This window comes from Triticum urartu, chromosome 4, assembly GCF_003073215.2.
Source record: "Triticum urartu cultivar G1812 chromosome 4, Tu2.1, whole genome shotgun sequence".
Taxonomy (NCBI): domain Eukaryota; kingdom Viridiplantae; phylum Streptophyta; class Magnoliopsida; order Poales; family Poaceae; genus Triticum; species Triticum urartu.
The window spans coordinates 573,448,622-573,460,470 of NC_053025.1; the positions used below are offsets into that span (position 1 = coordinate 573,448,622).

Genomic DNA, 11,849 nt, shown 5'->3' on the forward strand with positions numbered 1-11,849 from the left:
CGGAAGTTGCCACAGATGTATTTTTATATGTCCATGCCTTCCCAATATGGACTATCCCTGCCTTGCGGTAGTACCGCAAGGGGGAGCAGTTGTACCGCGCCAGCGGTTCTACCGCCCTCTGCTTCAACGCATCAGGGCTGTTTTGGATACTGCTGCGTGGGCGGCAGTACCGCGGGCCCTGACGGTAGTACCGCGTCTCCAGTGCGGTAGTACCGTGCGTCGCAGGCTGAGTTGGTGGATAACGGTTGGATTTGTTCCTCCACTATAAAAGGGGAGTCTTCTTCTCCGAGTTGACTTACCTCTTCCACCCCAAGCTCCATTGTTGCTCTAAGCTCCATTTTCGCCCGATCTCTCTCGCTAGCCAATCAAACTTGTTGATCTCCTAGGGATTGGTTGGGAAGGCCTCAATCTACACATCCACCAAGAGAAATTTGATCCCCCCCATTAATCCCTAGCGGATCTTGTTACTCTTGGGTGTTTGAGCACCCTAGACGGTTGAGGTCATCATGGAGCCATACTTCATTGTGGTGAAGCTTTGTGGTGTTGTTGGGAGCCTCCAATTAAGTTGTGGAGATTGCCCCAACCTTGTTTGCAAAGGTTCGGTCGCCGCCTTCAATCACGGCATCTCGCATTGTGTGAGGGCATGAGGAGAATACGGTGGCCCTAGTGGCTTCTTGGGGAGCACTATGCCTCCACACCGCTCCAACGGAGACGTACTTCCTCTCAATGGGAAGGAACTTTGGTAACACATCCTCGTCTTCACCGGCTCCACTCTTGGTTATCTCATCCCTTTACTCGTGCAAGCTTATCTTGTGTTACATCCATTGCTTGCTTGTGTACTTATTGTTGTTGCATCATATAGGTTGCTCACCTAGTTGCATATCTAGACAACCTAGTTTGATGCAAAGTTTAAATTGGTATAGAAAAGATAAAAATTGTTAGTTGCCTATTCACCCCCCTCTAGTCAACTATATCGATCCTTTCACATGTGCACCCCGGCAATGACGTCGCCTATGTCATCGCGTTCTTTAAAGCCGTCCTCTTTCCTTTCATGTTGTGCCGCTTATCTCTGCTCGCAGTACGGAGTCTTCAGAATTTGCTACTACGTGTACCGATGTCTGATTTCTTTCGTTCGTTGTTGTTTTTGCTCCAGATTTTCGTGATGGAAAATCAGTAGTAATTCTTTGACCTTTTGCAAAAGCAATGCCAACACGTCGATCTCAATGGGCGTGAACTACCTAGTACCTACCCAAGAGGGACTGTTGCACTTGACGTGGAGAGATGGGGACCATATGGTTGGTTATTTCCCTACTAGTACCTAGGAGTTTGCGGTGTCGTGTGTTGACGTATAATGTGCTGCCTAGTCTCTTCCATCAGATCGATCTTTTGGTTGCATTGGCTAGAGCATGCACTTCTACATGGTATCAGAGCCAAGAGGTCTTGAGTTCAAGACCTGTCTGGCACAATTAAATTGCAGCCCACTTTCGGTCCACGTTTAGGCCTGAGGAAGCCACACGTGAGGGGGGGGTGTTGACGTATAATGTGCTGCCTAGTCTCTTCCATCAGATCAGTATTTTGATTGCATTGGCTAGAGCATGCACTTCTACACCGTGGATCAGTTGCCAGTGATTAGGTGCCGGTACTCTTGTTTCTGCTCCTCCTCCCAGTCGCTGCCCCGCCCGAAGATGCCGCCGTGCTCACCTGCCGTGACTTCCCTGACGGGTTTATCTTCGGCGCAGGCACCTCGGCCTACGAGGTACCACCTCTCCCTCCCTATACGTTTGTTGCATGAAGCCAAGTGAGCATAGTCTCATGGTTAAGTGAGCATACCTTAATTAGGTGGAAGTGGCGGCTGTAGAAGATGGAAGGAAACCTAGCATCTGGGACACCTTCACTCATCAAGGTCAATTCAGATTACCATATTTTTATCATATATCTACAGAAGATGGAGTAATTCTTCTTATCAACGCTATTCATCCATAAGACATTTAAACACCCGGAAAACATATCTTGTTAATTTTTGAAAATTGTAATGTGCTGATGATGACAGGTTATTCTGCCGACAAGTGTACCGAGGATGTTGCAGCGGATCAGTATCATCATTACAAAGTTAGTGTCAACAGCTAGCACGAATTACTTTTCTTACAAAAGAAAAACACAGTGGGGTTTTTTAAAACAAAACAAAGTGGGATGAGGCACATGCATGTTAACTAACTGAACAAATTTTTCTATCAAAAAACTGAACAAATTTAATTTCTCTTCTCACATTAGGATGATGTGAAGTTTATGCAGGACCTGGGTCTGGATGCGTACAGATTCTCCATCTCATGGCCGTGGCTTATCCCAGGTACTTAGCACGCATAGATAGAGTAGTCAGTGTAGTAGTACATCTCTGAACTGTGATTGACACTGAACTGTGTAGATGGAAGAGGAGAAATGAATCTGAAGGGCTTGGAGTACTACAACAACTTGATAGATGAACTGATACAACATGGTAAAGACCAATTTCTCTACCTGCACTTAATAGCCTTTGCTCGATCTTGATTAAGCATCACTGACTGAAACATGCTCTGCAGGCATACAACCTCATGTCACCATCTACCATTTCGATCTCCCTCAGTCCCTTCAGGATGAGTACAACGGGCTGCTCAGCCCCAGATTCATGTAACTCCAGAATGAAAAATTTAAGGTTCAGACTTTTTTAGACCCTCTTCGCTCTTAATCTGAATGTGTTGCCATATGTCCAGAGACGATTACACCATGTACGTGGACACCTGCTTCAAAAGATTTGGAGGTCTAGAGCCCCCCACAAGCTCAAAATCTTCATCTGGCGCCTATTCAGAGGGCGTCTCAATACCAAGTGCAACCTGTTCCACAAGATGATCTCCATCGACGCCGCCTGTCCACGCTGTAGCGGCCCCTCCGAGGACACCTCCCACCTATTCCTTGGTTGTCCGCATGCGACTCGGACTTGGGAAAGGCTGGGATTAACTCCCACTACCAAGTCTCAAGACCTTTGGCTGCTCCAACCTCCTGATGCCCTAGATGGCCATATGTGGCCTGAAGTTCTTCTCATGGTCTTGTGGAAAATTTGGGACTCTATAAACGCTGCTGTATTCCCTAATGAAGTTCACTCTCCCCTAGTCACTATTAGGAATATCTGTAATGCCTTTGAGGTCTGCCTGAACAGATTCCGCGACCCAGCTGACAAGGCAACAACCAACTCATGGCTGCTTTTCCTTACCTCACGGCTTCCCGTGACCCTGTAATCTTGCTTGGCCCTTGCTGGCTTTTGAGTAATATACATACATGTGGGGATCCTCTCCCCCCGGTGATTCCTCAAAAAAAAAAGCTTTGGGGACAGGGTGAAGCACTGGGTCACCATTAACAAGCCCAATGTCGAAACTCTAGGTGGCTTTGACAGCGGCACTTGGCCACCGCGGTGTTGTTCTCATCCTTTCAGCACAAACTGTACCAGAGGGAACTCCACGACGGAGCCGTATATAGCTGCTCACCACCTCTTCCTAGCACATGTGTCAACGGTGTCCCTGTATAGAAACAAGTACCAAGTATGTCATATCAGTATGTTCCCTATTATATGACAGTAGTTGACACCAATGATTATCAATTTATCATGACCATGCAATGCAATGCTCGTGTGTAGGCAAGTCAAAAGGGGCATATAGGAATTACTATCTTGACCGGGTGGTATGCTCTTGCTACCAATGCATCCCAGGATGCTGTTGCTGCAATAAGGATGAATGACTTTCACATTGGATGGTTAGTGCTAGTAGCTAGTACTGACTCTAGTTCCTTGAAAGTTGTTACCAACATGGACTTCAAAGCACAATTTTTATCATTAATTTGCAGAGAGAGATAGTAAGAGCTCGTGCCCTCTTTGGATAGGTTCATGCATCCTTTGGTGTATGGGGACTACCCACCGGTAATGAAAATAAGGGTTGGTGCATGGTTGCCGAATGTGACGGTGGAGCAGTCGAAGAAACTCTCCAGGTCATTCGACTTCATCGGCTTGAACCACTATGCTATTTTTCCCATGGTGGCCGACGAGACCGCCTTCAATCTGAAGCAGAGGGACTACTTCGCCGACAGAGGAGTTGCAAGTAACTAAACTAAGCAGCTGCTAATTATAAGGCTACTCTACTCATACAATGCCATTCGGCCTTACTTATACTGTGCAAACCTTTCTTGCTTGATTCAGATCCAACGAAATACATCCTAGAGGTAAACACCAAAGCGAAGTATCTCTTCAGCAATCACAGCACACATCAGCTGTGTTACGGTAATTTTTTCCTTCATCTCATTCTCAATCCTAAGATGTAATTTTATTGATGTAACATGTGCAGGGCCAGAATGAGTATGCTCCTTGGGCTCTAGGGGAGCAGTTGGAGCACATAAAACTCAAGTATGGAAAACCTGCAATCATTATCCATGAAAATGGTAGGAAAACTAAAATTAAAAAACAATCTTGCTTGGTGCATATATTGCCCTGTTTTCTGGAGATGAGCCAACACTGGATACTTGCCAGTGTCATGTGAACTGAAAAACGAAACATGCTGACCTCTGTACAACAAAATCAAAGAAATGAAGGATCTTTTGCTTGATGATTCACGATACGGAGACTCCCCCAAAACCTCAGGCAAGATCGAATACGATGACGATAACAGATCAAAGATTCTGCAAAATTACTTGGAAGTTCTCTACCTGTCCATAAGGTGAGTTCATCTAAAACAGATTTTCAGAACATGGGGGCAATGGAGGACTTTATTTTGAACTGCTCCAAAAGGTGCTTAGAAGATCTGAAAAACAATTTTTTTACATGAATACGCATGCATGTGGTCTAAAATACCGATAAAATTTCATTCAATAATACGTTGTATTACATGCTGCACAAAAAAGACAAAATTTCGGCCGAAAAACAACAAAAAACAAGCCCCTAATTTTCATGTATTTTGTATTTTTTTATCTTTTACATGTAAGCATGTATATTAGTGAAATTTTGGCCCGATATACTGCATTGCTATACGTTGATGCACACAAAAATTTTAAATTCTTTAGTCATAAAAATCTGGTTTTTTGAACTTCAAAATAAAGTGCTCCGTTGCACCCATGCTCGTATGTCAATTTTCAGAGTTGATCTTCCTATACATAAATGCCAACCAGTGCCATACCCAAGTAGTAAAAGAATAGCGTATGAACTAAGATGAAACTCTTGGGTTCAAGGAACAGAGAAAGAATTGACTTGGGATCATGTCATTCTTGATCTCGATTAGCTTCCGAGAGAGCTATTTACTGGTTGCAAGAAGGGATCAAATGTGCAGGGATACTTTGTGTGGTCGTTCGTTGATGTGTTCGAGTTCCTGTTCGGCAACCGCATGCGCTTCGGGTTGTGCGGTGTCGATATGAACACGGTGGGGAGGAAGAGGTACGCGAGGAACTCTGCCCGCTGGTACTCCGGCTTCCTCAATGGCAGTGAGCTGCGGTCGGTGTCTCCATTGAGCAAAGCCTACAGGGCCACATGATGTATGTGGCTTCGTTGGCGATGACACTAGAGTCTGTTTTATTTCATTTTGTAGCTGGTTGCATAAGAAACCTGCTCATAGCATACAATACACCAGCAACATGGGTCAAAAGTGAAGGCCTGTGTATGCATGCAAAGCATGGTTACGGCCTACAGCGAATAGCCCAACAAAACTGCAAAGCATGGTTATAGTCTACAGCAAACAGCCCAACAGAACTACAATGTTCTGTTGGATTATGGATGGGCTTAGGCCCATATAAGACAATAATCCCTGGTTAATCTCTAAGACCCATGCACGTGTACGATAAGTGGTGGGAAATATGGGAAGTTTAGTACCATACTGCTACATTAAGAAGAGTGAGACCTCTTTATAAGGGTTGCTCCATCACTTTCTATTGGTAGCTTGGGAATAGGAGCTGTACACACCTGCTCCTCCTCCTCCGCATGCCACGCCACGCCATGGCACGACGCGCGCGTACCGCGGGTTGCGGGAATGAGCTGACAAAATGGTTGATAACCGTTCTGTATTGGACCAGGCCCATGAGATACAATGCATCGCTAAGGAGCTGGAGCTCCTGAAGTGTGAGTTACCAGACAAGTTTGTTGCGGGTTGCATTATTGCAAAACTCCCTCCTAGATGGAGGAACTTTGCTACTTCTCTCAAGCACTTGAGATGTGAATTCTCTATTGAGGATGTCATCGGTCATCTAAGAGTTGAATAGAACTCGAGAGCAGATGACTCACATGTGAAAGGGGCAGAGGGTTCTTCTAGTGCCAATGTGGTCCAGAAGAACTTCCACAAGTTCAAGGGAAAGAACTCTGTCCAGCAGAATACTACCTTCAAGAAGAAGGGTAAGAAGAAAGATAAGAAGAGAGATGGCTGCTTCACTTGTGGTTCAGAGGAACATTGGGCAAACAAGTGCCCAAACAAGCATAAGAAGCTAGGACAGGATGCCAAGTCTATCAATGTCACTCTGAGAAACCATGATGGGGCATCTGGGTACGGTAATCTTTTTACCGTACTTTTAGTTTTTCAATCCACAGATTGGTGGGTTGACACTAGGGCCAATATTCATGTGTGTGCTGATGTGTCTTTGTTTTCTTCTTACCAGGTCACACGAGATTGTTCCATCCTGATGGGGAACGGCTCGCATGCTTCTGTTCATGGTGTTGGCACGGTAGATCTGAAGTTTACTTCGGGAAAGACCGTGCAACTGAAGAATGTACAGCATGTCCCCGCCATCAAGAAGAATCTCGTTAGTGGTTCCCTCCTATGTAAAGAAGGGTTTAAGTGAGTATTTGAGTCTAACAAAGTAGTCGTATCTCATTATGGACTATTTGTTGGAAAAAGATATGATTGTGGTGGTTTGTTCCGCCTTTACATGGAGGATTTCTGTAATAAAGTCGTGAACCAAATTCATTCCAATGTGAACGAATGTGAGGTTTGGCATTCACATCTTTGTCACATAAATTTTGGTTGTGTGATGTGGCTAGCTAAGATGAATCTATTCCCGAGTTTCACTTTAGCCAAAGGCTCTAAGTGCCATGCGTGTGTGCAAGCAAAGCAACCTCGTAAGCCTCACAATCCTGCGAAGGAGAGACACCTGGCACCACTAGAGCTCATGCATTCAGATCTCTGTGAGATGAATGGTGTGTTGAATAAAGGTGGAAAGAAATACTTCATGATTTTGATTGATGATTCCACTAGATCTGTTATGTGTATTTGTTAAATACAAAGGATGAGGCTCTACACTACTTTAAAATCTATAAGGTTGAAGTTGAGAACCAACTTGAGAAGAAAATAAAACGAGTCCGGTCTGATCGTGGTGGAGAGTACTTTTCTAGTGAGTTCAATTTATTCTGTGCGGAACATGGTATTATTCATGAGAGGACACCTCCCTATTCACCCCAGTCAAACGGGGTTGCCAAACGAAAAACCGTACTCTAACAGATTTGGCTAATGCCACCTTAGATACATCGGGTTTATCCAAGGCATGGTGGGGGGAGGCTGTATTGACATCATGTCATGTCCTGAATAAAGTTCCCGCAAAGGATAATGAGACTACTCCCTATGATCAATGGGAAAATAAAAGAACTACACTCTCTTACTTGCGCACTTGGGGCTGATTGGCGAAGGTCAATGTGCCGATCCCCAAAAAGCGTAAGCTTGGACCAAAGACCGTGGACTGCGTTAATTTGGGCTACGCTAAGAATAGTGTTGGCTATAGATTTCTAGTAGTGAAATCCGAGGTACCTGACCAGAAGGTCAGTACAATTATAGAGTCTAAGGATGCTACATTCTTTGAGGATATTTTCCCCATGAGAGATATGCAAAACACTTCTAGACTGGAATCTAATGAGACTCCTGAACCTGCCATTCCGATGGAATATTATGAACACAAAAGTGATGAAAGTTCATCAGAGGATGACGATTAAGCACCTGTTAGGAGCAAGAGACAAAGGACTGCAAAGTCTTTTGGTGATGATTTCCTCATGTACCTCGTGGATGACGACACTCCCAGTTCCATTTCAGAAGCTTATGCATCTCCGGATGCTGACTACTGGAAGGATGTGGTCCGTAGCGAGATGGATTCCATCTTGGCAAACAAGACATGGGAGATCACTGATCGTCCCTATGGTTGTAAACCATTGGGCCGTAAGTGGGTGTTCAAGAGGAAGCTTAGGACCGATGGTACTGTTGAGAAGTACAAGGCTAGGCTTGTGGCCAAGGGTTATACCCAAAAAGAAGAAGAGGATTTCTTTGGTACTTACTCACCTGTGGCTAGACTGGCAACCATTCGAGTGTTACTCGTATTGGCTGCCTCGCATGGTCTTCTCGTTCATCAGATGGACATTAAGATGAATTTCCTCAACGAAGAGTTAGATGAGGACATTTACATGCAACAGCCTGATGGCTTTGTAGTAAATGGCCAGGAAAGAAAGGTGTGCAAGCTAGTGAAATCTTTGTATGGCCTGAAACAAGCGCCTAAGCAATGGCATGAGAATTTCAACACTACTCTGACATCTGCTGGCTTTGTTATTAACAAAGCTGAAAAATATGTATACTATCGCTATGGTGGGGGCGAAGGAGTTATACTGTGTCTATATGTCGATGACATACTGATATTTGGGACCCACCTCAAAGTCATTGAGGACGTCAAGGCTTTTCTATCTCATAACTTTGAGATGAAAGACCTGGGCGTGGCTGATGTTATCTTGAACATCAAGCTGCTGAGAAATACTGAGGGTGAAATTACACTTTTGCAATCCCACTATCTTGAGAAGATTTTGAGCCGTTTTGGATATTGGGACTACAAACCTTCTGCAACACCATCTGATCCTAGCGTGCGGATTCAAAAGTTCAAAGGCACGACTGTAGATCAATTGAGATATTCTCAAGTGGTTGGTTCACTGATGTACCTAGCCTGTGCTACTTGTCCTGACATCTCATTTGTTGTGTGCAAACTGAGCAGGTTTGTTTCCAATCCGGGAGATGCGCATTGGCATGATGTTGAGCGAGTGATGCGCTATTTGCAAGGTACCGTGAACAAAGGAATTCACTATTCTGGGTAGCCGACAGTACTTGAGGGGTATAGTGATTTGAATTGGATATCTGATGCTGATGAGATGAAAGCCACAAGTGGATATGTCTTCACACTTGGTGGCGGTGCTGTTTCCTGGAAGTCTTGCAAGCAGACGATCTTAACGAGATTGACTATGGAAGCAGAACTCACAGCATTAGACACATCATGAGTCTAAGTAGAATGGTTTTGTGAGATTTTGATGGATTTGCCGGTGGTTGATAAACCAGTCCCGGTTGTCCTTATGAACTATGACAATCAAACGGTGATTGCCAAGGCTAAGAGTTCAAGACAATATGAAATCCACAAAGCACATAAGAAGAAGACTAAAATTTGTCAGAAAATCAAGAAACTTCTGAGTGATAGCGTTGGATTATATCCAGACGGCTAAAAATCTGGTAGACCCTTTTACGAAAGGGCTATCATGGATTGTGATAGAAAATGCATCGAGGATGGGTATGAGACCCACGTAAGTTTCCATGGGGGTAACCCAACCTATGTGAACGGAGATCTAGGACCTGGGAAAACAATCCAGCGGTCAACTGAGGAGAGTATCTTTAATTAACCCACTCCGTTGGAGATGCAATAATACTCTCAATTCTGTAAGGCAGGCTCACTTTTGTCTTAATGTGTTCCAAAGCTTATGTAAGCAAGATGCTAACCTACTGAGCATTCTTTGGAGGAACACACCTATGTGAGCCCGACTGCTGGTCACGGTCTATGAGATTGGGTGATCTCTAGGAAGCTCATGAGAAGGTACGGCGTATGACTAATAAGCTCCACCCATGGGGTTTAGCCTTCGGCAGCCACGTATCAGCTGACAATGGTCGAAACTTCTACACGCCAAACTGACAATTCAAGGCATAGTCAATTGTTCCGTTGTGAAGAAGTCTAATCCCATTGCTCTAGATGGAAGTTCAAATTAACAGTCTCCACTGAAAATTCTGGTATATCAAACATTGTTTGAAACAGTTGAAAAACTTATGTGCCTCGAGATTTGGTGGGGGATTGTTGGATTATGGATGGGCTTAGGCCCATATAAGACAATAATCCCTGGTTAATCTCTAAGGCCCATGCATGTGTACGGCAAGTGGTGGGAAGTGTGCGAAGTTTAGTACCATACTGCTACAGTAAGAAGAGTGAGACCTCTTTATAAGGGCTGCTCCATCACTTGCTATTGGGAGCTTGGGAATAGGAGTTGTACACGCACGCTCCTCCTCCTCCGCCGCCCGCCTCGCCTCGCCACGCCTCGCCTCGTCACGCCTCGCCTCGTCACGATGCATGCGCGCGCCATGGGTTCGGGAATGAGCCGAGCCGAAGCTTATTTTTGCCGGTCAGGAATGGTTAATTAATCTCGAATTAATTAATGAATCGCTTACAGAAGTGCTGCTGTCCGAGACGTTGGACCGTGGGCTGCTCGCAGACTCGATCGTGGGCCTGAGCACAGGCCCATTGATACGTCTCCAACGTATCTATAATTCTTGATTGTTTCAAGCTATATTATATTCTGTTTTGGACATTATTGGGCTTTATTATACACTTTTATATTATTTTTGGGACTAACCTATTAACCGGAGGCCCAACCCAGAATTGCTGTTTTTTTGTGCCTATTTTAGGGTTTCGCAGAAAAAGAATATCAAACGGAGTCCAAACGGAATGAAACCTTCAGGAATGTGATTTTCGGAACGAAGATGATCCAGAGGACTTGGACCCTACGTCAAGCAACCAACGAGGAAGGCACGAGGTAGGGGGCATGCCTACCCCCAGGCGCGCCCTCCTGTCATTTGTGACGAGAACATTGTTCTTGGTGCCTCCTGTCATTTAGGGGTTGTGGCAGTGTCCCGGGGAGTTGAGCTCCGAGGTGTTGTCATCACAATTTTATCGTTGCAGTTCTGGAATACCTGAGTTTAGTTTCGCCGACATCGAAAATCTCTTTTATGCAGTTGTTGGTGAGATAACCTCGACGCCACCCAGTACTGGGGCGGGAGTTCGGGAGTATTGCCATAACTCGTATAACAGATGCTTTTTGAAGGTTGAGGTAGATGATTTCCGAAGGTTTCTTGGTTATGTGTTGAAGGATGGATACAGCTGGATGTAGGATTTGTTAGTTTTGGGTGAGATATTATGCTTCCCCTGTATCCCCAACACCTGATTGCATAACACATTGTAGCGCCCCAAGACCGGAGCTTCAGATGCCTTCGAGGGTTTCCGGGTTTTTGTCGTGTGATTTGTTTGGTCCGTTGCTTTTCGTCTTTGCATCATGTGCATTGCATCATGTCAATATGCAACCCGTTTTAAAACTCACTAAATAAATTGCATGGATGTTCATTCCTTTTAAATCGAGGGAATTCACATGGTGATTCTCTTTATAACTTATCCTCCCGATATTAGGGAGCTATATTAAATATTCCATTCTTTTGGAATTAACCCTTGACACACTTGCAAATAAATCCCAATGCCTTGGTTATCTCAATTCTTGGTCTCCGACTTGCCCTCATTTTCTTTTATCGTTTTATCGAGGCTCTTCCTAAATGTTCAACATTTTTGGAAACTTCGGATCCCTACTCCTTTCAAACGAGTTGAATTAAATTCAAATACATTTGAATTTATTCTTTCAATCTTGGTCTTTCCTAATTTTCTCGGTCCTAACATATTTTTGTGAGTCCGGGAAAACTATCCGCGCGTCCAACGTCATCCCCTATCCTCTCTTTCTTTTCTTCCTTATCTCT

General features: G+C 44.6%; 1 pseudogene; it reads left to right on the plus strand.

The window, feature by feature from the left end:
• Positions 1-1,223: 1,223 nt before the first annotated feature.
• LOC125554876 lies at positions 1,224-5,540 on the plus strand (annotated as a pseudogene).
• The last annotated feature ends 6,309 nt before the right edge of the window (positions 5,541-11,849 follow it).